A 27385-nucleotide genomic window follows, 5' to 3' on the forward strand; every position below is an offset into this window, starting at 1 on the left:
AGCATAGAGCACTCTGAATGTCACGTCAAGGAGTTTGGCCTGGAAAGTTAAATACAGATAGATTAGGACTGAAAAGAAAAGATATTGAAGACATACTTGAATTTGACAATGTGTTTAAAAATTACTTCTCAATAGGGTTCTGTCTGCATCCTAAAAAAGAAAATTAAGAAGCTGCTGAATGTGTCAGCTTTCTTTGAAGTCCCATAAGCATATTCTTCTTGCCATCAATTCTCATTAAAGATTGGTTGAACCCAAAGAAGATGTCAGTTTTGCTAATTACTAAAGATATTTAAAGAATAATCTCCATCTTATGCTGTTAGATGAAGCAAATAAATAGCAGTGGAGATTGATTAATGACCAAAGCAAACCTGAGGCAATCAATCAAAAAAGTCATTTATTCCAAAGTATTTAATGGAGAAATGTTTTCCAAAAATGTGGCATGTAAGGTGGTTTTAGGTAATATCCAAAGTGAAATTTTGTAATAGCTATAATTTTTGTGTTATTATTAGAGGAATATTGGTTTTCTATTTATGGGAATTATATACTTAAGTTTAAATGTCAATGTGAAGTTGATTTAAAGGAAATAATATATAGGTGGTATATGAATACAGAAGAAACACAAAGATGGCATGCAAATGCTAAAATGCGGGGAATGCTGTATTAATGGAACAAAGACCAACCCATTACAAAATAACTCAAAAGTGAAGATAAAATATTTTACTCCCTTCCTACCCCCACTCCCAACTCTTTTTTAGAGTTTATATCTCATGCACCATGCCAGATGTTTTGTTGGCATCAACTCACTTTGTTTTACAACAGCCTGTCGGTTGTCACCTGAGAATTTTTCTCTCCTTATTCCTAAGTAGAAGAATGCTGATTGTATTGGGGTGGCAATAGCTCCCAGCTAAAACACTGTATTTCTAGGCTACTTGGCAACCAGGCATACTGTGGGACTGTATTCTGCTACAGGAGCTGTTAGGTGGGAGTGTTGTGTGTAACTTCTAAGACTGGCTGTTTAAGTGATGCTAACTCATCTGGGAGAAGTACCCATTTGTCCCTTCCTTTTCCTCCTTCCTGATGCCTGGAATGTCTTTGTGATGGCTGGAATTCTAGTAGCCATCTTGGACTATGAGGTAACTTTGAAGATGGAAACCAAATGCTTGTATGATGGAGCAGAAAGAGAGAAGCAGCAAGAGGCCCTGATATGCATGTGGAGCTGGACCTTTCCTGGACTGTGTATCTCAGGTCTCTTTTTACCTGATATAGAAACAAACTTCTATCTTTTAAAACTTCCATTATTTGAGGTTTTCAATTAAAGTAGCCAAGCTTAATACTGTTGATCTAAGATTAAATATCAATTTATAAAGCTTTTTATAAAGTTTATAAAATTTGTAAAGTGAAGAAGTATGTGGCTGTTTAATGATGTCATCCAGAGCCCAAGTTCTCTGCAACCTTCTGTTCTTCGACCCTTAGAAGATTGGCCTTAATCCTAATGCTTGACAGCTCATGGCTGCAAGATGGCTGCTGCAGCTCTAGGCATTATGTCCACAGAGCAAGCAAGAAGGATGAGGAAGCACCAAAGTTCTGCTCCTAACAGGCTTTGCCTTTTTATCTGGGAAGAGAATTCCTCCTGAGCCTAGTTCCCTTAATATATCATACAGAACTGCATCTCCTATGTCTGCGGTGGGATCCACCTTCTTGAAATCAAAGGATCTCTGTTAACCACTGAAATACACTGGGATTCTGTTACTAGGAAAGAAGGAAGTGGGGAGAGACTGCAGATAGGCCATAGACAGCGAGGAAAGCAAGGCTTAGAGATGCTGTGACATGCCAATATTACATAGCCAGTGTGTGGAAAACTAGATTTTGAATGGAGCTCGAACTTCCAAACCTGGGGTCTTAATTGCTGTGACAAACTCTCAGGAAGATCTCAGACATCTTTGCTTTCCTTTCTTCAAATTTTGTTTTTAGAATCTCTGTCAGTGATTTTCTATGGGAAGTCCTAGGTTTCATAGCATGTGGAATTAGAGAGACATGAAAGATCCCTTCCAACTTAAGCTTCTAGAGCAGCTCTGTCTAACAGAACTTTTGAAATGGAAATGTTCTATGCTGTGCTAATATAGTAACCACTACCCACATGTGGCGATTTAGGACCTGAAATATGGCAATTGTGACTGAGGAACGGAATTTTTAATTTCATCTAATTTCAATTTAAATAGCCACATGTAGCCAGTAGCCACTGTGTTGAACAGCACAGTTCCAGAGCTTCAAATTATTTGTTCTCAGAATTCTAAGAATCAATCTAAATGCTAAGAATCAACAAAATTCTGCCACCAAAACAGAACTTTTTGTTTTCAAGAAGTAATGGCCCACTGCAGCTTTGTATGAGATGGTGTTAAAGGCCAGCACAAGTAATAGTTTTATGAAGGAAGTTCAGTGTAGATATAATCATGTTATAAATAAATATTGGTACATAGAATCTGCCTGCTAAAAGTACTGATTTACGGAACTTCAAGTTTGTTTAGAGCAAATCAATCTTGTATTTCTGAAGTGTTGGGAGGACAGCTCTTTGGCCCACAAAGGAAAAAGCTACAGCAAGCAGAGCTGGACAGTGGGGGCATGGGTTAGCAGGGGAAAGCAGTGAGTCTCCCATTAGTTCTGAGGCAGAGCTGGTAGTATTATTATTGCTACCATTAAAGCCTATAATGACTTTCCCCTGAGCCAATAGTAACTTCAGATCTTGTTTTCTAGGACCCAGTTAGTATAAATGCTGTATTGTGTGTGTGTGTGTGTGTGTGTGTGTGTATACATACATATACATATTTATTATTTTTATATTCTGTATATTATGATGTTTTGAGATCTGTATGATTATGTTCCCCACAAATTCATATTTTGAAATCCTAACCCCCAAGGTGACAGTACTAGGAGGTGAGACCTTTGAAAGGTGATTAGTTATTGAGGGTGGAGCCCTCATGAATGGCATTAGTGTATGATATAGTTTGGGTATTTGTCCCTGCCCAAATCTCTTGTTGATTTGTAATCTCCAGTGGTAGAGGTGGGGCAGGGCCTGGTGGGAGGTGTTTGAGTCACGGGGGGGCGAATCCCACATGGCTTGGTGCTGTCTTCATGATAGTGAGTTCCTGCAAGATCTGGTCTTTTAAAAGTGTGTGGCACCTCCCCTCAATTCTCTCTCTTGCGCCTGCTTTTGCCATGTGATGTGCCTGCTGTCACTTCACCTTCTGTCTTGAGTAAAAGCTTCCCAGAGCCTCCCCAGAATCAGACGCTGGTGCCATGCTTCCTGTACAACCTGCAGAACTGTGAGCCAATTAAACCAACCCGCCAAATGCTAAACTATTTACCTTGCCTTGTCTTGTCTTTCCCATGGAAACCCTGACAAAAGCTCTGGTCTAGTGCCTTTCCCTTGATCCTGTCTCCTGCCTCCTAACCCTCCTGATGTCTTTCCATTGTGGTCCTGGGTGACATGCCATGCCTCCTATCTCCAGGACCTGTGAATATAACAAATTTTGTTTTCCTGAGCCTCTCATCTGTCTCCTCTTGTGGCCACATCCAAGTGACCATCTCACAAAAGAAAATGAAACAAATGCTTTGCCCTAATATTGTGTCTAGGCCAGGTGCAGTGGCACTTTGAGAGGTCGAGGCGGGCAGATCACCTGAGGTCAGGAGTTTGAGACCAGCTTGGCCAACATGGTGAAACCCTGTCTCTACTAAAAATACAACATTTAGATGGGTGTGGTGGTGAGCACCTGTAATCCCAGCTACTCGGGAGGCTAAGGCAGGAGAATCACTTGAACCCAGGAGGCGGAGGTTGCAGTGAGCCGCGATTGTGCTGCTGCATTCCAGCCTGGGCGACAAGAGCAAAACTCCATCTCAAAAAAAAAAAAAAAGAAAAAAAATTTTTTTTCTAAAGAGATGAGGCTATTTTAACATGAGCCCATCTTATAGCAACTGAGGTGAACTGTACCTTGGAAAGGCAAGCACTTTTGTCTTTTGCATGTGTTAATTTGGTTCAGGAGGAAAAAAACATGTCTGGGTAATTTAGTTTTTTTTTTTTTTTTTTAAATGTTAGATTACTGACCAGAGAACTTACATTAGATAAATAAAATAAACCTGTTTTAGCTTATTAGTATTTTCTGTATCTCAAATCCATTCCCTTCCATTGACAACACTAAAAGCAAAATGAATAATTGTAATGGTATTGGGATAGTATGGCCTCTGTTATTCTCTGCGAGGGGAAGGGAAGCTTGGGAGTCCATCCCGTGCAGCCTGACTGTTAGACTTGGCATTTGGAAAACCCCAAATGGCATCTAACTAACTTGTATTGTTTTGAGTTTTGACTGATTTCCCTGAAGTTTGTGACATAGGATTTTTGTTTATTTTATTTTGCTGTGCTAGGTTTCCCACTCCTGAAAAACGAAAGGGCATGATTGGCAGAAGGAGCTCTGAGCTTTGTGGTGCAACAGAGTTGATAGGGTTTGGATATTTGTCCCCTCCATATCTCATGTTGAAATGTGATTCTCAGTGCTGGGGGTAGGGCCTGGTGGGAGGTGTTTGGGTCGGGGGTAGATTCTTTGTGAATGGCTTGGTGCTGTCCTTGCTATTATATAATGAGTTCACATGAGATCTGGTTGTTTAAAAGCTTGTAGCACTTCACCCCTCCTACCTCGCTCCCTCCCTTGTCATGTGATGTGCCTACTCCCATTTCACCTTCTACTATGATTGAAAGCTTCCTGAGGCTACACCAGAAGATGGGCAGATGCTGGTGCCATGCTTCTGGTACACCCTGTAGATCAATGAGCCAATTAAGCTTCTTTTCTTTATACATTACCCAGTCTCAGGTATTTCTTTATAGTGACACAAAAACAGACTAACACAAGTAACATAAGGAAGAATTTGCCAAATAAATCAGGAGCAGAACATACGGAATGAGCCTTTTCTCACCCCTGGTTAGGTTGGCTCTAGTTCTTCCATTCTGAGTGTTGGAGCTCAGAAAACAGTATCCCAGAATGAAGGCCTTAGAAGCAGCCTCAGAAGCAGAAGTTTTTCTCTGATCTCCGTCCTCCTGTCTCTCAGTCCCATTCTCCCGGTGAGGGTAGCCATAGAATTTAGAACTCCCCTTCCTGAAGGTGGGTCATAAAATCCAAAATCTCTTCTCTCCAAAGTCAGCTATAAAATCTGAAAACATTACTCTAACTTTCCTCTGCCTTACTCTGTAAAAATAGACCATAAAGAAATTATCTGACCTATCTTGTTTGATTATAGATCGGAGGACCCCCATTCCAGAGAAGGTCCTGCCCCATATCCAGGAGGAAGGAATTCTGCTCAGAGAGGCCAAGAGACAACTAGACAGACAGGCCTTGCTGGGTTCCCCCACTTCGTCTATTAACATTGGATTATACCCTTTTGCCCAATCCTATTTCTACATAGTCATCTGTACTTTGTTGAACCTAAGTGTATAGATGGACAGTTTCTACTTGTTAATGGGAAAACTAAACTTTATAAAATATTTTAAGAGGTTTTTTCTGAATCAAGACGAGTGACCGTGACCCAGAAAAACAGTCTCAAGGAGCCTTGAGAAGGTGTGCCCAAGGCAGTCAGATTACAGTTTGGTTTTATTTTATTTTTTAATATTTATTTGGAAGGAGGATCATCATGGCGGACGAGAGGCAGGACTAGATTGCAGCTCTGGGAAGAGCGGTGTGCAGAGGCTTGCATTGTGAATTTTAATTGCAGATCGACTGCAAGAACAAGCCCGCAATCCTGAGAGGAACCACAAACCCTCTGAAGGAAGTAGACTGCTCTTGCAGGACCCAGGAGACACCCCAAATACTGTGAGTGCCCCAACGGCTGAAGTGGGAAAGGGAGACCCTCCTTTCCTGAACACACACCCCCACTGGATAAACTAAAGGTCTATTTGTGGAAGAAGTTTCCGACCTTACCTGGAGCTGAGTCAAGTTAGAGAGCCAAGCAAAATACAGTGGCAGAAGAAACAGCAGAAAGGCCCTGGGAGCTCGCTGGGTCCCCAGGCAGCCTGTTCCTGCCCAGCACCACAGGGATCCATTGGGAGGGCAGGCAGAGGACTCTGGGGTAAAACTCCACAGGGAAAAGGAAATCTCTAGCTGAACTTTGTAACAATTTGAGCAGGATGAGAAGCCTCCTGGCCAGAACTCGGGGGAGGGTACAAATCCCTGTGCAGACTCCACAGGCAGGGGAAGAACCAAGCCCTTTTCTTTTACTTCTGGGGGCAGGTAGCCTGAGGCAAGTTCTCAAGTCTGTCTCGCCCACTACCTGGAAACAAACTCCTGGCTATTGGGATGGGGAGCACAGTGGGAATGAGGCTGGCTCTTCAGTTTGTGGGAGCTGGGTGAGGCCTGTGACTGCTGGTTTTCCCCCACTTCCCTGACAATCTGCCTGCCTCAGCAGAGGCAGCCATAATCCTCTGAGGTACACAACTCCACTGACCTGGGAATCTCACCCCCATCCCCCATAGCAGCTGCAGCAAGACCTGCCCAAGGAGTCTGAGCTCAGACACGCCTACCCCTGCCCTGACCTGATGGTCCTTCCCTACCCGCCTTGGTAGCAGAAGACAAAGGGCATATACTCTTGGGAGTTCTAGAGCCATGCCCACCGCTGGTCCCTCTCCACGCTACTACAGGTGACGCTTTCTGGAAAGCGCCACCTCCTGGCAGGAGGCCAGACAACACAAAAATAGAGCATTAAACCACCAAAGCTAAGAACCCTCATGGAGTCCATTGCATCCCCCTGCCACCTGCACTGGAACGGGGGCTGGTATCCATGGCTCAGAGACCCATAGACATCACAGTACTCTGTGCAGACAATCCCCAGTACTAGCCCAAAGCTGGGTAGACTTGCTGGGTGGCTAGACCAAGAAGAGACAACAATCACTGCAGTTAGACTCACAGGAAGCCACATCCATAGGAAAAGGGAGAGTAATACATCAAGGGAACACCCTGTGGGACAAAATAATCTGAACAACAGCCTTCAGCCCTAGACCTTCCCTCTGATAGAGCCTACCCAAATGAGAAGGAACCAGAAAACCAACCCTGGTAATATGACAAAGCAAGGCTCTTTAATCTCCCCCACCCCCCGCCAAATCACACTAGATCACCAGCAGTGGATCCAAACCAAGAAAAAATCCTCGATTTACCTGAAAAAGAATTCAGGAGGTTAGTTATTAAGCTAATCAGGGAGGCATCAGAGAAAAGTGAAGCCCAATTCAAGGAAATCCAAAAAATGATACAAGAAGTGAAGGGAGAAATATTCAAGGGAATAGATAGCTTAAAGAAAAAACATTGAAAAATTCAGGAAACATGGGACACACTTATAGAAATGCAAAATGCTCTGGAAAGTCTCAGCAATAGAATTGAACAGGTAGAAGAAAGAAATTCAGAACTCAAACACAAGGCCTTTGAATTAACCCAATCCAACAAAGGCAAAGAAAAAATAAGAAAATATGAACAACACCTCTAAGAAGTCTTGGATTATGTTAAATGATCAAACCTAAGAATAATCAGTGTTCCTGAGGAAGAAGAGAATTCTAAAAGCTTGGAAAACATATTTGGGGGAATAATTGGAGAAAATTTCCCCAGCCTTATCACAGCCCTAGACATCCAAACACTAGAAGCACAAATAACACCTGGGAAATTCATCGCAAAAAGATCATCACCTAGGCACGGTTTAATCGGGTTATTCAAAGTTAAAATGAAGGAAAGAATCTTAAAAGCCATGAGACAGGAGCACCAGGTAACCTATAAAGGAAAACCTGTCAGGTTAACAGCAGATTTCTCAGCAGAAACCCTATAAGCTAGACGGTATTGGGGTGCTATCTTCGGCCTCCTCAAACAAAACAATTATCAGTCAAGAATTTTGTATCCAGTGAAACTAAGTATCATGTATGAAGGAAAGATACAGTCTTTTTCAGGCAAACAAATGCCGAGAGAATTCACCACTACCAAGACCCCACTATACGAACTGCTAAAAGGAGCTCTAAATCTTGAAACAAATCCTGGAAACACATCAAAACAGAATCCTTTTAAAGCATAAATCACACAGGACTTATAAAACAAAAATACTAGTTAAAAAGCAAAAACAAAAAACCAAAAAAACCAAAGTACACAGGCAACAAATAGCACAGTAAATGTAATGGTGCCTCACATTTCCGTACTAATTTTGAATGTAAATGCCCTAAATGCTCCATTTAAAAGATACAGAAGGGCAGAATAAATAAGAACTCACCAACCACCTATCTGCTGCCTTCAGGAGACTCACCTAACTCGTAAGGACTCACAGAAACTTAAAGGGTTGGAAAGAGGCATTTCATGCAAATGGACCCCAAAAGTGATCAGGGGTAGCTATTCTTATATCAGACAAAACACACTTTAAAGCAACAGCAGTTAAAAGAGACAGAGGGACATTATATAATGGTAAAAGACCTTGTCTGTGAGAAACACACATTTTCCCATCCAAACCCAAAGAGTGGACTCGGAGACACGAAGAACGGCAGAAGCGAGACTTTTAATGGCTGTCTTGCAAAATTAAGTGTCTGGTAGGCAGGCACACCTGGGGCAGTTACAACAGATAATTTATCTCCTAGCACACAAGTCTTTCCCCCAGTTCCTCATTGGTCGAGTACTCTGGGGTTACAATCTTCCCAGATGTCACCTAATTTTCATTATCTCCCTTATAAGGTTATACCCCATTCCCTTCCCTGCTTAAATTTCAATTTCCGAACAACGAAACTTTCTTCCCTTTTATGGGCTGACCCCTCCTCTACATTCTGTTTGCTTATTGTGACTTTTTAGGTGTGTGAGACATGCGGTTTGTCATATTCACAGGCTGGCTGCCAGTACTTAGATTTATCATGCCTTGAAAATGGACCATTTAAAATGTTTTCTCACATTGTCAAACAGGAAAATATCACAATCCTAAACATATATGAACCTTACACTGGAGCTCTCAAATTTATAAAACAATTACTAATAGACCTAAGAAATGAGATAGACAACAACACAATAATAGTGGGGGGGACTTCAGTACTCCACCGACAACACTAGACAGGTCATCAAGACAGTCAACAAAGAAACCATGGATTTAAACTATACCTTGGAACAAATGGAATGAACAGATATATACCAGAACATTTCATCTAACAACTGCAGAATACACATTCTATTCAACAGCACATGGAACTTTCTCCAAGATAGGCCACAAAACGAGCCTCAACAAATTTAAGAAAATTGAAATTATATCAAGCACTTTCGCAGACTACAGTAGAATAAAACTGGAAATCAACTCCAAAAGGAACCTTCAAAACTATGCAAATATATGGAAATTAACCTGTTCCTAAATGAGCATTGAGTCAAAAATGAAATCAAGATGGAAACTAAAAAATTTTTTGAACTGAATGACAATAATGACACAGCTTACCAATACCTCTGGGATACAGCTGAGGTGGTGCTAAGAGGAAAGTTCATAGCCCTAAAGACCTACATCAAAAAGACTGAAGGAGCACAAACTGACATTCTAAGGTCACACCTCAGGGAACTAGAGAAACAAGAACAAACCAAACCCAAACCCAGCAGAGGAAAGGAAATAACCAAGATCAGAGCAGAACTAAATGAAATGGAAACAAAACAAAAAACACAAAAGATAACTGAAACAAAAAGCTGGTTCTTTGAAAAGATAAATAAAATTAATAGACCATTAGCAAGATTTACCAAGAAAAGAAGAATTTCAAATAACCTCACTAAGAAATGAAGCAGGTGATATTACAGCTGTCACCATTGAAATATAAAAGATCATTCAAGGCTGCTATGAACATAAACTAGAAAACCTAGAAGAGATGGATAAATTCCTGGAAAAATACAAGCCTCCTACCTTAAATCAGGAAGAATTAGACACCCTGAACAGACCAATAACAAGCAGCGAGACTGAAATGGTAATTTAAAAATTACTAGCAAAAAAAAAAAAAAGTCCAGGACCAGATGGATTCACAGCAGAATTCTACCAGACATTCAAAGAAGAATTGGTACCAATCCTTTTGACACTATTCCACAAGACAGAGAAAGAAGAAACTCTCCCTAATTCATTCTATGAAATCAGCATCACCCTAATACCCAAGCCGGGAAAGGACATTACCAAAAAAGAAAACTACAGACTAATATCCTTGATGAACATAGATACTAAAATCCTTAACAAAACACTAGCTAACCGAATCCAACAACATATCAGAAAGATAATTTACCATGATCAAGTGGCTTTCATACCAGGGATGCAGGGATGGTCTCACATATGCAAGTCAATAAATGTGACACACCACATAAACAGAATTAAAGACAAAAATCACATGATCATCTCATTAGATGCAGAAAAAGTATTTGACAAAATCCAGCATTGCTTTATGATTGAAATTCTCAGCAAAATTGGCATACAAGGGACATACCTCAAGGTAATAAAAGCTATCTATGACAAACCCACAGCCAACATAATACTGAATGGGGAAAAGTTGGAAGCATTCCCTCTAAGAACTGGAATAAGCCAAGGATGCTCACTCTCGCCATGCCTCTTCAACATAGTACTGGAGGTCCTAGCCAGAGCAATCAGACAAGAGAAAGAAATAAAGGGCATCCAAGTAAAGAGGAAGCCAAACTATCACTGTTTGCTGATGATATGATTGTTTACCTTGAAAACTCTAAAGACTCCTCCAGAGAGCTCCTAGAACTGATAAAAGAATTCAGCAAAGTTTCCAGATACAAGAGTAGGTACATAAATCAGTAGCTCTTCTATACACCAATAGCGACCAAGCAGAGAATCAAATCAAGAACTCAACCCGTTTTACAATAGCTGTGAAAAAAATAAAATACGTAGGAATATACCTAACCAAGGAGCCGGAAGACCTCTACAAGGAAACCTACAAAATACTGCTGAAAGAAATCATAGATGACACAAATAAATGGAAACACATCCCATGCTCATGGATGAGTAGAATCAATATTGTGAAAATGACCATACTGCCAAAAGCAATCTACAAATTCAATGCAATTCCCATCAAAATACCACGATCATTCTTCACAGAATTAGAAAAAAATTTCTAAAATTCACATGGAACCATAAAAGAGCCCACATAGCCAAAGAAAGATCAAGCAAAAAGAATAAATCTGGAGGCATCATACTAACTGATTTCAAACTATACTATAAGGCCACCGTAGTCACCAAAACAGGATGGTACTGGTAGAAAAATAGGCACACAGGTCTGGGTGCAGTGGCTCATGCCTGTAATCCCAGCACTCTGGGAGGCCAAGGCGGGCAGATCACTCGAGGTCAGGAGTTCAAGACCAGCTTGGCCAACATGGTGAAACCCTGTCTCTACTAAAAATACAAAAACAGCTGGGTGTGGTGGTGTGCACCTGTAGTCCCAGCTACTCAGGAGGCTGAGGCAGAAGAATCTCTTGAACCCGGGAGGTGGAAGCTGCAGTGAGCCGAGATCTTGCAAAGGAAAAAGGCACATAGATCAGTGGAACAGAATAGAGAACCTAGAAGTAAGCCCTAATACTTAGAGCCAACTGATCTTCAACAAAGCAAACAAAAACATAAAGTGGGGAAAGGACACCCTTTTCAACAAATGGTGCTGGGATAATTGGATAGCCACATGTAGGAGAATGAAACTGGATCCTCATCTCTCACCTTATACAAAAATCAGCTCAAGATTGATTGAGGACTTAATCCTAAGACCTGAAACTATAAAAATTCTAGAAGATAACCTTGGAAAAATCTTTGTAGACATTGGCTTTGCAAGGATTTCATGACCAAGAACCAAATGCAAACGCAATAAAACCAGATAAATAGCTGGGACCTAATTAAACTAAAGAGCTGTTGCATGGCAAAAGGAACAGTCAGCAGAGTGAACAGTCAACCCACAGAGTGGGAGAAAAATCTTCACAATCTATACATCTGACAAAAGACTAATTTCCAAAATCTACAATGAACTCAAACAAGTTAGTAAGAAAAAAACAAACAATCCCATCAAAAAGTGGGCTAAACACATGAATGGACAATTCTTAAAAGAAGATATACAAGTGGCCAACAAACACATGAAAACAATGCTCAACATCACTAATGATCAGGAAATGCAAATCAAAACTACAATGCAATACCACCTTCCTCCTGCAAGAATGGCCATAATCAAGAAACCAAAAAAACAGTAGATGTTGGCATGGGTGCGGTGATCAGGGAACACTTCTACACTGCTGGTGAGAATGTAGACTAGTACAGCCAGTGTGGAAAACAGTGTGCAGATTCCTTAAGGAACTAAAAGTAGAACTACCGTTTGATCCAGCAATCCCGCTACTAGGTATCTACCCAGAAGAAAAAGAAGCCATTATATGAAAAAGATACTTGCACATACATGTTATAGCAGCATAATTCACAATTGCAAAATCATGGAACCAACCCAAATGCCCCTCAATCAATGAGTTGATTAAAAATTTTGGTATATATTATATATGATGGAATACTACTTAGTCACAAAAAGGAATGAATTAACAGCATTTGCAGTGACCTGGATGAGATTGGAGACTATTATTCTAAGTGAAGTAACTCAGGAATGGAAAACCAAACATCGTACGTTCTCACCGATAGGTGGGAGCTAAGCCATGAGAACGCAAAGGCATAATAATAATACAATGGACTTTGGGGACTTGAGGGGAAGAGTATGAGGGGAGTGAGGGATAAAATACTACAAATATGGTTCAGTGTATAGTTCTTTGGTAATGAGTGTACCAAAATCTCACAAATCCCCACTAAAGAACTTATGTAGCCAAATACCACCTGTACCCCAATAACTTATGGGAAAAAATATATAAAACCTGGATAATTAGCTTAAATACATACAATATTTTAAAACAAAATTTAAAAAGATTTAGATAAATATGATTTTTAGTTAAAATTGTTAATAAAATATAATGAATTCATTTAAAAAAATAAAAAAATTTATGTATTTATTTATTGAGACAGAGTCTGTCTCCGTTGCCCAGCCTGGAGTGCTGTGGTGCTATCTTGGCTCACTGCAACCTCCATCTCCTGGGCTCAAGTGATCCTCTTACCTCAGTCACCTGAGTAGCTGGGACTACAAGTGCACGCCACCATGCCTGGCTAATTTTTGTGTTTTTTTTGTAGAGACAGGGTTTTGCCATTTATCCCACCCTGGTCTCACACTCCTGGGCTCAAGCAATCCACCTGCCTCAGTTTCCCAAAGTGCTGAAATTATAGGTGTGAGCTACCATGCTTGGCTTTACACTTTGGTTTTATATATTTTGGGGAGGCAGAAGTTACAGACACAAAGACATAAGTCAATATATGAAAGGTATACTTTGGTTTGGCACGAAAAGGCAGGGTATCTTGAAGCAGGAGCTTGTAAGTCATCAATGGATTCAGAGATTCTTTAATCTGCAGTTGGTTAAAAGAACACGACTTTGTCTAAAAACTTGGAGTTAGTAGAAAGGAAGGTTTATGAAAAGATAAGGACGTTACGTCAAAGTCAGCCAAAACATGATAGGTTTAGCAAGATTGATGGCCTGCAGGTGTGATTTAACCCTTGCCTGCATGGCCTTAGGTCTTACTTATAATTTGGTATCTTATTGCCATAGTCTGTTAGTCTTATGACCTCTTTTAAAACATGAATCCCAGTCAGTTGTTGTGTGCAAACTCCAAAAGGGGGGCAGTGTATTGAGGCATGTCTGACTTTCCTTCCTGTCATGGCTGGAAACTCAGTTTTTAAGGTTTCTCTGAGGTCCCTTGGCCAAGAAGGATGAGGCTTAAGATTTTATTTTTAGTTTATACCCAGTATGTTTGGGTCTTCTTTCTGAAGTCTCCCATGTATATTCATTAAATAAATTTGGATGCCTTTTCTCCAATTAATTTGCCTTTTTTTTTGAGTTGATTTATTTTTTTCAGCAAACCTTTAGAGGGCCAAGGAGAAGTTTCCCCTTGGCCCATGCATGAGTAGCATCTCACATAATGTTCTTTGCTTAATGCTTTAGCACTTTCACTTTTAACTCAAGCTCTGTGTATTTCCCTGTGCTGTTCTTACCCTGTGATGCCTGTGCAGGTTCCAGGCATCATCTCCACCCTAGCATGGCCTCTTTCTGAGGAGCCGTATATGGGAAAATCTGAGCATCTTAATTTCTGTAGGACTTGGAAAAGGTGCTTTGTAGCATGCCTCAACATAAAACTTCCTAACTCATCACAATGTGCACATCTCTTTTTGGTGTCAGGGCCTAACTTTCTGTTCTTAAGTGCCTTGGTCTCATTTGGTAGCCTCAGGATAAAGAAAATAAATCTCATGAGTTTTTTGTCTTCCGTAATTCCAGAAACAGCTCCATTTCTGTGAGCATATATCACTCAGAACAAAGAAGAATGTTAAGAATGCAAACTGAGCCCTTAATAGGAATGGGTGCTCAGGTGCTAATTTGCAAGCAGTTACTTTTTAAAAAAAGGGCTGATGAGATATATATATGTTGGCATCTGATATTATCATTTTGGCAAAAACCTTCATACAATATACATAAGCCTTAGACACAAACAATGCAGGATGAAAGTTATTAATGAGTCTGTGCTTACAAATAATAATGACTATTCAGTAAATCTAAAAACTAAAGTTGAGATACTTTCTTTGCCCTCTACCTTAAAATTAAGAAACAGATGGCCATCTGTAGCCATATATTTCTCGTTGTTGTGAGTAAAAGCAGCCACAGGAGCTTGTTTTATGCTAAAAGCCTCCATCTGCTAGATGTAATCTTTTTGTACCTGTAGAAAAATGAATAAAATAAGGACCTGCTTGCTTCTGACCTTGACTCTCAGACAGATTATGCACCTACGCTAGTTTCCTTTTCTCCTTGACAGGTGTTAATCTTAAAATGATGGCAGCGTAGTCTTTTGACAGTTTCATCCTTTTACCTAAATGGGGGTGAACTGGGCTTCATATTTCTGGTTGGCATATGTTTTGTTGCTATGCAAGGAGTGGATTTTCCCTTAATGAGCAATACATTGTGGCTCTTCACAGCATCTTTTCTTGAAAAAATACTCAAGCATCCTTTGACTCTGTTTTTTTTTTTTTTTGACAAGCATAAACAAAAATTATAAATAAAAATAATCTAAAGAAACTTCACGTGTCATGAATCTATTTATTTATTGGAGGGAAAGAAAAATAGGGTAAACAGAAAGAGTCCCTGAGAATGTGCTGATTCATTTGCTTCCACCTTTTCAGACCCAGCCTCAAATGGCTCCCTGCCTTCTGTTCACCACCATCACCACAACATTGTTCTCTAGGGACTGTGTGTTTCTTTCTCTGTGGTTATTTGTGATGGGAGTGCTGTTTAAACAGAATTCATTGTCATTCAGGCTTCCTTTGGTTCAGATATGTTGCTTCTGCTTTTACTCAGGTCTGTAGAAATTTGGAGTTGAAGAAAAGACCTTAGAGGTTACTCTCCTCATTTTACAAGTAAAAAAAAAAAAAAACCTGAGGCTAGGAGAAGAGACTGGCAGCCCAAGGCAAAACCACAACTGGACATTGAGCATTTCTTTTCTCTGATATATGGATTGTGAAAATCACAGAGAGAAATAACATGAGTCTTAATGTGTATGTTGCACTAGTATGCCTGACTCCAAATAGGACTATTTTCATTAACTTCCTTGAGCAAAGTAGAATGCCTGAGAGGCTTGTTAAGTATAAGAGTGAAAAACTAAGAAGAATTTAAGAATAATTTCAAGATAGTGTATTGTGGAAGTATAGTCCTACTATAATTTTCGATGTAATTACTTCCTAGCTCAATACATTTGTTTTAGTGATAGACAAGCTTTCTGTAGTAACAAAGGAGAAACTGTGTGTGTGTGTGTGTGTGTGTGTATAAAATTTGGACCAAAGAGAGAGGAGAAACCACTCATGCTTAAAGAAAGAAGACTTTGGGCAAAACTTGCCGTGTGATCCTGAGCAAGTTACTTTACCTTGTTATGCCTCAGTTGCTCTATCTTTAAAAAAGAAGCTAAGTCTATGTCTTGGTTTCTCCATCTTGCTTGCTTGCTTGCTTTCTTAAAAAAGCAACAACGACAAAACCTGGTATACCTCTTCAAGAGTAGTCTTGGATCAGCATGATTATCGTCACCTGGGAACTTGTTAGAAATGCAAATTTTCTTTATTTCTACTTTTTTTTTTTTTTTTTCTTTTTTAAGAGTCGGGGTCTCTGTTGCCCAGGTTGGAGTGCAGTGTCATGATCATAGCTCACTGCAGCATTGAATTCCTAAACTCCTAAACTTAAATGATCCTCCTGCCTCAGCCTCCCAAAGTGCTGGGATTACAAGCATGAGCCACCTTACCCAACCAGAAATGCATATTTTCAGAACCCACCCAGATTTACAATTCCGCAACTCTGGCAATCTGTCTTTTATCCTGCCCTTCAGGTGACTGTGATTCATGCTCAAATTTGATAACTGCTCGGAATAATCCCACTAGAAAACCTTGAATGCCAAATGCCTGAGCTAATGCTGCAGAAGAACTGAAACAGCCAGTCTTCCTGGTCTCAGCTCACTTCCAGGTGGTAAGTCTGTGAGTCTAAGATTCTACTCGATTTCTCACACTGCTTCTTGCATTCCTGTATCACCTTTCTGCCAGTAGAAATCAAATAAAAGTTTACCTTTCAGAGTGCAAGACAGATCTATGTAGAAAGTCTTCCAGCAGTCGTACCTACTGGGAACTAGTTTTAGATTCAGAAAAGGAAGTGTTTGCAGTCATGTGTATTCAGTGAGTGAGTCTCATTACTGAAAAAGGAGAGTTCATGTTGGCACTAAAGTCCTTCTTGAGTCTTGGGTTTTTCTGGTCTTACGTCAGTGGAAGCAGTGTTGCCTAATGGCAGGAACAGGAGCTCTGACTTCATAGTGCCTGCTTTCAGTTTGAGTCCCAACACTTCCCTCTTTTTTTTGATAGGGTCTTGCTCCGTTGCCCAGGCTGGAGGCAGTGGCATGATCATGGCTCACTGCAGCCTCAACATCCCGGGCTCAAGTGATCCTCAAATCTCAGCCTCCCAAGTAGCTGGGACCACAGGCACATGCCACCACAACTGGCTAATTTTTTATCTTTTTATTTTTTGCAAAGATGAGGTCTCACTCTGTTGCCTGGGCTGGTCTTGAACTCCTGAGCTCAAGTGATCCTTCTGCCTTGGCCTCCCAAAGTGCTGGGATTACAGGTGTGAGCCACAATGCCTGGCTGAGTCCCATCACTTCTGACTTCTGGTGAATTACTTCTTGTCTCAGAATCTCAGTTTCCTTATATGTAAATTGGGGGAACACACAGCACCTGCTTCTTTGGAGTCATTGTGAGGATTCAAAAGACACAATTGATATAAACATGCTCAGCACAGTGGCTTGCATGGATTCAGCATTCAATGAATGTTATGCATCATTAGTCCACTTCTGCAGCTTTGAAATGAGGGTGCTGACTTTTTTTTTTTTTTTTTTTTTGGTAATAATGTGTGAGAGGTATGTAAATATGAAAGAAAATCAAGTATTTGAAAAATTATATCTGGGAAGTATGTTATACATGCAGCAATTGTGCAATGGTCAATGACGTCAAAAAGAGGAAAGAGTTAGATATCATGACAGTATCTCGAAAAGAGAACAGATTAGCACACCTAATCCCTTCTATAGTGTTCTCTAAACATACCTCTCACCTCCTCACAGTGCTGAATTCTGACCCAGTTTTTTTGGATCACTTCCAAAGTTCACTGAGCTCTAATTAACAAGTTTCCCAGATTAGGCAAGTCTTCTATTATATGCTTATACCACTCCCATAGTTCTCCTTTTGCAGCACTTATTACCCTCAAAATAATTTGTTCAGTTTGTCCTCACTTGGCTCTTAGCTCCATAAGGGCCAGAACCATGTCTTTGAATTCTGTCTTCATGGTTTAGCTTAGTTCTTAGTGCAAATATCATAGTCATTCCCAAGCAGAAGGTCATGGCACAAATGGGCTTCCTGAGTGAGTAACATGTGTGCTAAGATACTGATCACTTAGCCCTTGAAGATCTGGGCTCAGGTAGAGATTGCAAGGGTCTCAGGACCAGTCTCTTTCCACCTCTGGCAACTTCATCTGTTTATACAAGTATGAAGTAAAATTGTCTTATATGCGCCATTATGTTAAAAAGGTTGGGAAACATTGCAGTCGTTGGGTGAGTAACAGAACAACAATATAGATGGATGAATAGTTGGATGTCCTAACTTATGAGAAATTATGCTTGTCTATTGTACAATGTAATAGAATCAAATAACTAGGTGGGACTATCACAGGACAGATTCAATGACAAATGGTCTGAAGCAAAGCTCAGTTGATTGATTGCTAGGCAAGGGAGACCCACATTCCTTAGGAAAGATACTTTAGTTTATTTAAATAGAAAATAAGAGATTTAGATCTAGTCTGAGAAAGAAGTTTTATTTTAAGTAAGGTAAAAATCTGCAAATTAATTTCCGATTGGATTAAAAATAGACTGGAAGGTCTCTGTTGGGACAGGCTATTACTCAGTTTTGTGTCATTGATATTGAGAACATAGTCCTTAGTCAGGCTCTCCAGAATGGGTTAGTAGACTCTGGATCACTTAGCAGGCAACACTAAATATGCCTGTTCCAAGGCTAGGTAGAACTTTCCTTTCACACAGAATCACTGAGAAAAATCCTTTCTTTGATAGCTTCATTGTAATTTAACCAGTTTTGAAACCAGAATTTCAAAAAGTAAAATGGTCCCATGGTGTTGGTTGAAGAAAGGTAGTTATATATTTGTCATCATTGCTAGTTACAACAACAATAACAAAATGTTGATTGTTCCAGTTGTTGTCCAAGTTAAGGATATGAGTTGAACAGTACTAAATGGATGAAAATGTCAGAGATTTTTAATACTTAAACAGAACTGGAGTGAAACAGAAGGGAAGAAAAAATTTTAACTCCTTCACCTCACCATTCTCGACCTTATACCTTACACTATTTCCTCAAGGCAGAATGCCCTTGAAGGACCATGTATTTGCCAAATAATTTTCCTGTTGTTTCCAACTACTGTCTTAAGGTGCCTCTGTTACAGTTGGGAGGCTTGGTGGGATTTGCACAACTTATATGTTAAATTTGGTTATGTAGGGTTTAAGCTATCTGTGTTTTATTAGGCACCTGTTAGGTGGGGATAGAAACCATGGAGTCTGGCCGAGGCCTACCTGGTGATAGCATAAGTCATGAAATAAGATATGAAGAGCAAGACCCCAAACAGGTTACATAAGACAACTTCACCTTCCTTGGGTGGGTTGCCATGGCAATTGGTGGTGGTGGTAGCAATGAGATTTGGAGGAAACAGGGAAAGAAATGGCAATACTGGGACTTAGAAAAAATTTGTGTAATTGTTCTTCTAACATGCTTGGACTACCCTGTACCCAGTTAAAATTCCTATCCTTTTGTGAATTCAAAGGGTTTCTGCCCCCTCTGTTGGGGCCATAACTAACTATTACAGAAATGGATTCTGGACCTCTTAACTGAAAAAAAAAAAAAAAAAGAAAAGAAAAGAAAAGAAAAGAAAAGAGAATATTTAGAATAGAATTGTAAACCTAGGCATGAGTTCTTATTGTTGTTCATACTAGCCAGGCACTAAACTTAGGCATTCATAGTTATGATTCCCTTTCTGCAGAGATGCAGTTCTTGCTGGTGGAGAGTGACTGTAAAATAATGAGGACAGCTGCCCATCATCTCCTAGTGGTGGGTCAAGCGAGAGGTGAGGCTCAAACATACAGATAAAACCTTTCCAGGGAGAAACTTCATGGGGCGGGGGGCGGTGAAGTATAATAAATAAAACACAAGTCAACCAAGGAGAAGTATGAAATCATTGCTTCTGGAGAGAAAAGCCCAAACAAACTCAAATGTGAAAATAAAATGAAAATGTCCTTTTAGAATGAAAGAAAGAAAAGCAATTCAGAGGAAAAAGTAGAAAAGGTGGAATTGAGCCTACACTTGTAACTTGATTCTACTTGGAGCTCAAAGAGCTTTCAGAGGATCTGCCTTAAATTGCTTTTTGAAATAAAGAACTTATGTAAAGACTGCTTATTTCTTTGAAGTTCTAAGGCATACTATAAAAGAAGCAGAGGGATAATTATCTATAATATTCTGTAAGCCAAGTTGCTAAACTTGCCCTACTCTTGATTTGCTATTATAAAGTCAGTGGCTCCAATTAGGTACGGAGGGGAAGGATAAAAGCAGGGACAGGGTTTCTTGATTCTTCTTTGTCCTTCCTTCCTTTCTCTCTCGCATTCCACCATGAAGGATTGAGATTATATTGCCATTGATTTGACTGACCTCTTCTGGTGAATACCAAACATAACAGTGAAGACATATTCCCCCCAAAATGGTGTGTCCTCGTCTCTGGGGAGTTCAAAGATACCCCCACCAATTTAGTAAACTGTAGTTTAATCCCCATACAGAGCTTCTGATTCAGTAATTGAAGGTGGAGTCTTGTAATCTGCATTTTAAACAAGCATCCTGAGTAATCTTAATGCAGGTAATCCAGGGATCATAGTTGGAGACATGTGGACATTGGCATATGTATGTGGTCGGCCTTGATGTCAGATAGATATGGTTTGAATATCAGCTTGGCCACCTTCTAGCTGTGTGACCTTGGGCAAGTTACCTTATATCTCTGTGACTATTTCTCCCTGTATAAAAAGGAAATAACATTAGTATCTACCTCATCAGTGCTGATGATAATCCTGAATGTCCAAAATCCCAAGAGATTAAAATCCTGTATGTTGAAATCCTGAAAGCTGAATTATGGGGAAGGGTTTAGTGTGTTTGTGATTATATGTAGGATAATTGCATCATGCTACTTACATCATGTTAGGTGAACTCTTGCCTTCTTATTGTCTTTATTTGCATTTGGCGGAAAATTCAGATGAGTAGTTAGAAACACAGTATGGCAATGATGAAAACTTCAGTTTAAAAATGCGTCATTTGTCTGCATTGGCATTGCTTCCAATGAATGAAATTCCTAGACTTTTAATGAGTTAAAGCCGATTTGCCTCAGGAAGCCAGTGAAGTTACTGACTGGTTTAAAAATAATTTTGTGCATGGTGGATTAAGAAGACACTTATGCAGTGGTGTTGCTGTTTCATCACCACTACTGTTTCCGTCAAATTTGTGGTCTGTGTATCAATGTATGCAGAACGGATTTCCATGTCCCCAAACAACATGGCACAGAAGATGGAAAAATTTAACAGGGAAGGCTCACATCGGTGTATATCAAGTCATAGAAGAATTTCAAAAAGAGCAGGGCCATGTCAAAAATGAATATGAACATGTTCTACAAGGAAAGCCATATCCTAAAAGAAAAAATGCAGCTATTTATTGAGATGCAAACCTTCAAAATATAATTAATGATCGTGAAAGTTGGCCAGCTCTTATGGACTACCTCCATGCAATTGCCCATCATCTATGTCTGTGATATATATTTTTTTTCACATTTTTTTTAAGTTCTATTCCCCACTAATCTAAGTCATTAGCATTATTTCTTACTATTTATTATGCTACATATATGCTACATATTTCATCTTTGCATCATTTCTAATACTGGAGGTATAAATTGAGCAAAGACTTCTACTGTGTACTAATTCATTTTGTGCATTTTTTTTCAAACTTGACTACATGAAATGCATTATCACAATGTTGACTTCGTGGGTAAACATTGAGCATGTATGTAAAAATCTTGAAAATTTCTCAATATATAGAGATGACATTTTTGTATATTTATACTTGCGAAGGATAAAATTTCTTGATCTTGGCTCCGAGTGACTGCATACTTGGTGGTAACCCATCAGTTTTTGATCCATCTTATCAAAATACTTAAGTTGTCCATAACAGTATTTCAAATGACTGTAGGTATAAAACTGGGTGCATGCAATTACCGACCATAGGGATACATGTTTATACTTTTTGCTTTCTGACTTATTTCTTTATGAATACTATTTGTCTGTTCATAACTCTTATACCCATGCAATCGTCATTAGTATACCTGAATGTTCATACTCACAAAATGCTTATGTTCTTATAGACTATCTTACTATGTAAAGTGGCCTACAAAGTGTTCTGTCATGTTTTCATATGTTTCTCAAATAAGTACTCTACAAATGTAAATAAAAGTCTTTTAAATAATTTTTTAAATAATTTTTTTTCCAGAATTATATTTATGGGATTTTGGTCTTTTGGGATTGTGATTTTTAGGACTTTAAGCTGGAGAGATTCTGATCTTTCAAGATTTCAACATTTGGGATTTGGTGTTTCAGGATTTTGTGTCTTTTGGTATTATGGCCCAAACCCCTACATCATGGAGTTGTATCAGAAAGACGTGCTTGATACAGTGTGCCACACAGAGTAAGCCCTCAAGAAGAAAGTTATGTTGTCGTTTTTATTGTTAATAATGGACTTGACGATTCCTTGTTGGAACTTTTAAGACTCTTGTGTACAAGGAAGGAAAGTGAACTTGAATTAGCTTACTTGTCTAAACTCACTCTTCCTCTAGTCTAAACTCACTCCTCCTCTTGTCTAAACTCACTCCTCCTTAGCATCTCTTCCTCTTGTCTGTGTGCCGTCATCTTGCTTCTGTTCCAGACGAGGCTTTGCCTTTGCAGGGGAAAATGTGCCATCAGATATCTTCAGGCTTTTATCCTTATAGGTTGACTAGAGAGGAAAAGAAACCTCCTACGAGCTCTAGTCAGAAAAATGGGAGTGAGGCTGATTGGCTGAGCTGAAATCATATGCCCATCCCTGTACCAGTTCCTGGATGCTCTGCCATGATTGGTTGGCCTGGGTTGTGTGTTCAGCCGCCTATCAGAAGGTAGAGGGACTCATACTGGACAGATAAGACGCTTATTCACTACCTGTTTCTTCTCTGCAACCCTGTAATTCTGCACCTATTGTACATACACAGCCCAAACCCTGTAGACACTGGAGACAGCGCAAGACCCAAACAGACGTGCTCCCTGCCCTCGTGGAAGTTACAGTCTAGTGTAGAAGTAAGCTTTCAGAATGAAGGGAAAAAGACAATATTGACTGATATACTCTTGGCCTCTCTCCAACAGTAGAAACTGAGGAAACAGTACAGTAATATGAAGAGTATGATCTGGAAAACAAAAGTAACTTGAATAAACTTGGGGGGAAGTGGTTAATGCATGATAGACATAGAAACCTTTGAAATGCTTAAAGTAGCACTGAATTCCCATGCCTCATCCCCCACAATTCTATGACAAGCGATGAATAAATTACTGCAGAAAAATCAATGGTCTGGGTGGGTCTGTCTCAGCTAATGTGAATCCTTTGCAGAATTTGCTCAGACATCCAGGACTCAAATTCATTATTTCTCATTTTAAAACGGGATGGTTCACCTCCCATTTTACAGTCATCAGCAATTAAATCAGATTAACGATAAGCTAACATTTATTGACCTCTCATTGTGTGCCAGCTAATGTTGTAGGTGCTTTATGTGGATTAATTCATTTAATCTTCTTACTAACCCTGTGAGTTAGATATTGTTATCTTTATTACACCAATAAGAAGACAGGCACAAGGAGTCTAAGTGAGTCTATCATTTATTGAATATTTACAAGATTCAGGGCTCAGTGCCATTTTTATTATGTTAATTCCCTGAATCCTTGTAATAATACTAATAAATATGTGCTGTTTTTATACCCAGTTTAAAGATGAGACATTGAGGTTTGGACAAGTTAAAAACTTGCTTGAGGTTACAAAACAAATGAGTGTCAGAATCTGGTCAGGGACCCAGATCCTTTCAATTGAGATGCTGTTCTTTTAATCACTGAGTTCTGATTTACAGACTTGCTGGCCAAAACAGCTATTGGTAAAGTACATGCCTTATCATTGCAAATGCACTCGAAGGAGAATTTGTTGTTCTGTCTATCATAATCTCCTTGGAGGAAAATAGTGCCTCTTAGGCCTTTCCTCTCTTCCTTTTAGTCCTGTTCTACAAATCAAAGTTGCCTTGAGCTGCCCACATAGAAGTGACAACAAATACAGTATTTTTAATATTTGGTTTTACATTCGACCATTACTTTTTTTTAAAAAAGGTGCACATTCTGTGTACTAGGTGCTGTGCTAGTCAATGAGAATTCTAAGTAGACTCCCTTTTATACCTTAATTTCATTCTGGTGATTTCCTGCATAGCAATGATCATGATTTGCAATTTTAATTCCTTTACTTATTTATTATCTGTCCTCACATTAGAACATATGGTCTAAGTGAACTTCTCTGTTTTGTTACCTTCTGTGTCCCCAGAGTGTAGGTCAATGCTTGACATGTTTTAGGTGCTTATTAAATATCTATTAAGTGAAGAAACATGAAGAAATGAATCAAAGAAAGAAGAAATAAACTGAGTTTATTAGGTAATGAGTAGGTTCTGTTGTTGATATATTCTGATGATTTTTAACAACACTTCTCCCATTACTTTCTGTGTATTGCATCCACACGTGACTTTTCTTCATGGGGAGTAACTGAACAGGCACCAGAATTAGTGTGGGATTACAGAAACTAAAGCAGTGACAGCATAGAGACTTAGCACTAACTGGAAGTTATGTTCCAAAAAGTAATGACTGAATGCCTTCAATACAGTTTCTTTTTACTCAGGGTCATAGAGTTTCTCCCATGTCCAAAAAAAATGTGATTTCTTTATTTTGGTATAACTGACCATTGGACATGGGAGTAGGGGTCTCTTTGACTTTGGTGGAGCAGCAGGCCTGACACTGGATATGTTAAGTGAAAGCTAAAGAATTGAGAAAATTTCCTCTCTTTCACAGCCTGACTTTCAAACCTGTTATCTTAGCTGAAGACTGACAACTATTTCTCTTGCAATGGAGTAAAAGGCTGAGAGGTTACAAAAGAACATGAGTGAGAGAAAAATAAAAATATTGGAAAATAAAAATAGCTATAAAATTATTGGATTTCTGATGCTACTATCTTTATTGTATGCAGAGAAGGTTCTGTTCAAGCTTCTGCAGTAGTGTGCCAAGGACATTTTCTTTATTGTTTGCCTGGAAAGAATGCAAAATGTGTTGAAAGATCGGGGTCAACAACATTTTTCTGTAAAGGTCCAGATAATGAATATTTTAGACTTTGTGGATCATACTGTCTCTGCCATACTACTCAGTTCTGCTGCTATAGTGCAAAAGCAGCCATAGACAACACGTATATGAATGAGCATGGCTGCTGCAATGAAACTTCATTACAAAAACAGGTGTAGTTTGCCAGCTTATGGACTAGATGATGTTTTGGTATTTAATTTGCATAAAAGTATGGAACCTGAAACAAAAACCCTTTCCCTCTACCATACACACACAGTAGGTAGATAGACCGATTTGAAAACCCCAGTTTGATGTGAAAATAACAAAAATCATTTGGGCTTTAAACATTTCCACACACTTTTGTTATTTCAGTCAGTTTTGCGTGAGCGTATTCTGAAAATTAGATTTATCTAGTTTAAACCTCAAACATTTAAAAAAAAAAATAAAAGAGACTCAGAATCCTATCCTATCTCCTCTTAAGGGCCAGCCAGCTTGGAGTCCTCTATGTGTAAAAATGCAGACCTCAGCAATGAAAACACCCAAGATCAAAGCTTTGGAAGTATATTACCTTTAGAAAAAAACTCAGAGCTGCATTAAAAATTGTCGTGCTTCATCCACTACACCCTCCCAGAAGAGCTCACTGGCCCAGTGCCACCTTGCCCCAGAGGCCAGCCTGCCCTTGGTCATCCATCTCTGCTAGATGAAGCCAGGCCCCACAAATCATATGGCTTCCCATTGACTTTCTGTCAGGGTGAGGTAACCAAAGCTCTTCTTTAAGCCGAGAGGCATAACACGCAGTTCCTTTCTGCCCAGTTGCTAAATGGGAACTTCCAGGTCAAAGGAGTCCACCTCTGAGCACAGAGGTCATAGACCAAGACAGGATCAACATTTATAGAGTCACTTCCATGCTCTAAGCACTGTATTTGTATATCGGGATACCCAAGTGGGTAAGATACATTTGGAATTTTCTGGCTTTGAGGTGTGCACAGAATTATATGATGTAAATTCTGGGAAAGAGCAGAGAATGAGTCTGGGCTTAGTGTCAGCTGATTGTAGGCAACATCGGCCCATTAGGTTAACTCCTGAGCATCAGGAGCTCCACGCATTTTGGCCCATGCTACATTAGCTGAAGTCCATAAAGCCTGGTATAAACAGAGAACAGCTTTCATTGAATAAAATATGTCATTGGTTTCTTCCCTGCCAGGTTCACTGTCTCTCAGTGTCTTCCGTGGGCCCCATTCTCTTCTTTATAGCTGGCAAGAGGCTCCCTTCTCCGGAGGAGATATGAGTCAGAACTGTTAAAAGTATGGCTCTCCCATCCTTCTTCCCGGAAAAACACCACCTTGCTGAAAGATACTTTCTCTACGGTTTTAGGTGAGTCAGCAGCAGCAGTAGGGTACTTCACAGGAGCAGTTGACACTTCCAGTGCCAAATGATGCTTGTCTCCACTTCAAGGTGACAGCATAGAGACTTAGCACTAACTAGAAGCACTAACTTCAAGGTAGTCTTTTACACTTGACATATTATTTCACTTGGTTGTACCTAATGTAATCTTTGTAAAAACAGTCATTAACTCACACATTCAAATGAATGAATTTATCAAATATTACTTGAGCATCTCCCATGGCACAGTACTGTTAGGTGTTTTGATAAGAAGGTATAGGTCTACCAGGCTGATGAGTCCTCTGCCATCCTCCTCCCCAACCATCCCAATTCCTGAAATATATCTATGAGTGTATTTATAAGGTGTGCACTAGTCTAATCTTTGACTTTGGCCTAAAATGGAAAGAGATGTCATTGTCCTCTTTGGTTTTCCAGGAAGGAAGACTTGTAGATGGTCCAGAGGTCCAGATGATTTCTAAGGACTAGACAGTCACAGATGGACAAGTATCATTCTTCGGGGATTCTGATTCTTGGACCACATTAAGCCTACATATTATGGTCCTCCATGCCACCCCATACTTTCCCATTCACAGTATGCCTCATGTTGTTCTTTTGATCCTTGTTTACTTCTGTTCTCCCCTTTGGGCTATGAGCTCCGTGAGAGCAGGGCCATGTCTCCTACGCTCACTTACTAGTTGTAAACTTCTGAGTAGTTCAACTGAATTCTCAAATTGTTAATTCATGAGCAAGCTCAGTGTCTGGCACATAGTGGCACTTAATAATTTATGGTCTCAGGGATTGCTTATTTTAGTCCTAGCTCTAGATTCAA

General features: G+C 39.6%; 1 long non-coding RNA gene across 1 annotated transcript in view; it reads left to right on the forward strand.

The window, feature by feature from the left end:
- Window positions 1-27385, forward strand: part of LOC110743555 — a 95866-nt gene that overhangs the window by 16238 nt on the left and 52243 nt on the right. Inside the window, exon 2 of the long non-coding RNA XR_002522826.2 lies at window positions 16495-16639. This is a non-coding gene — a long non-coding RNA (uncharacterized LOC110743555). The remainder of the gene's footprint in view (window positions 1-16494; window positions 16640-27385) is intronic.

The sequence above is a fragment of the Papio anubis genome, chromosome 5 (genome assembly GCF_008728515.1).
Source record: "Papio anubis isolate 15944 chromosome 5, Panubis1.0, whole genome shotgun sequence".
NCBI classification, from domain to species: domain Eukaryota; kingdom Metazoa; phylum Chordata; class Mammalia; order Primates; family Cercopithecidae; genus Papio; species Papio anubis.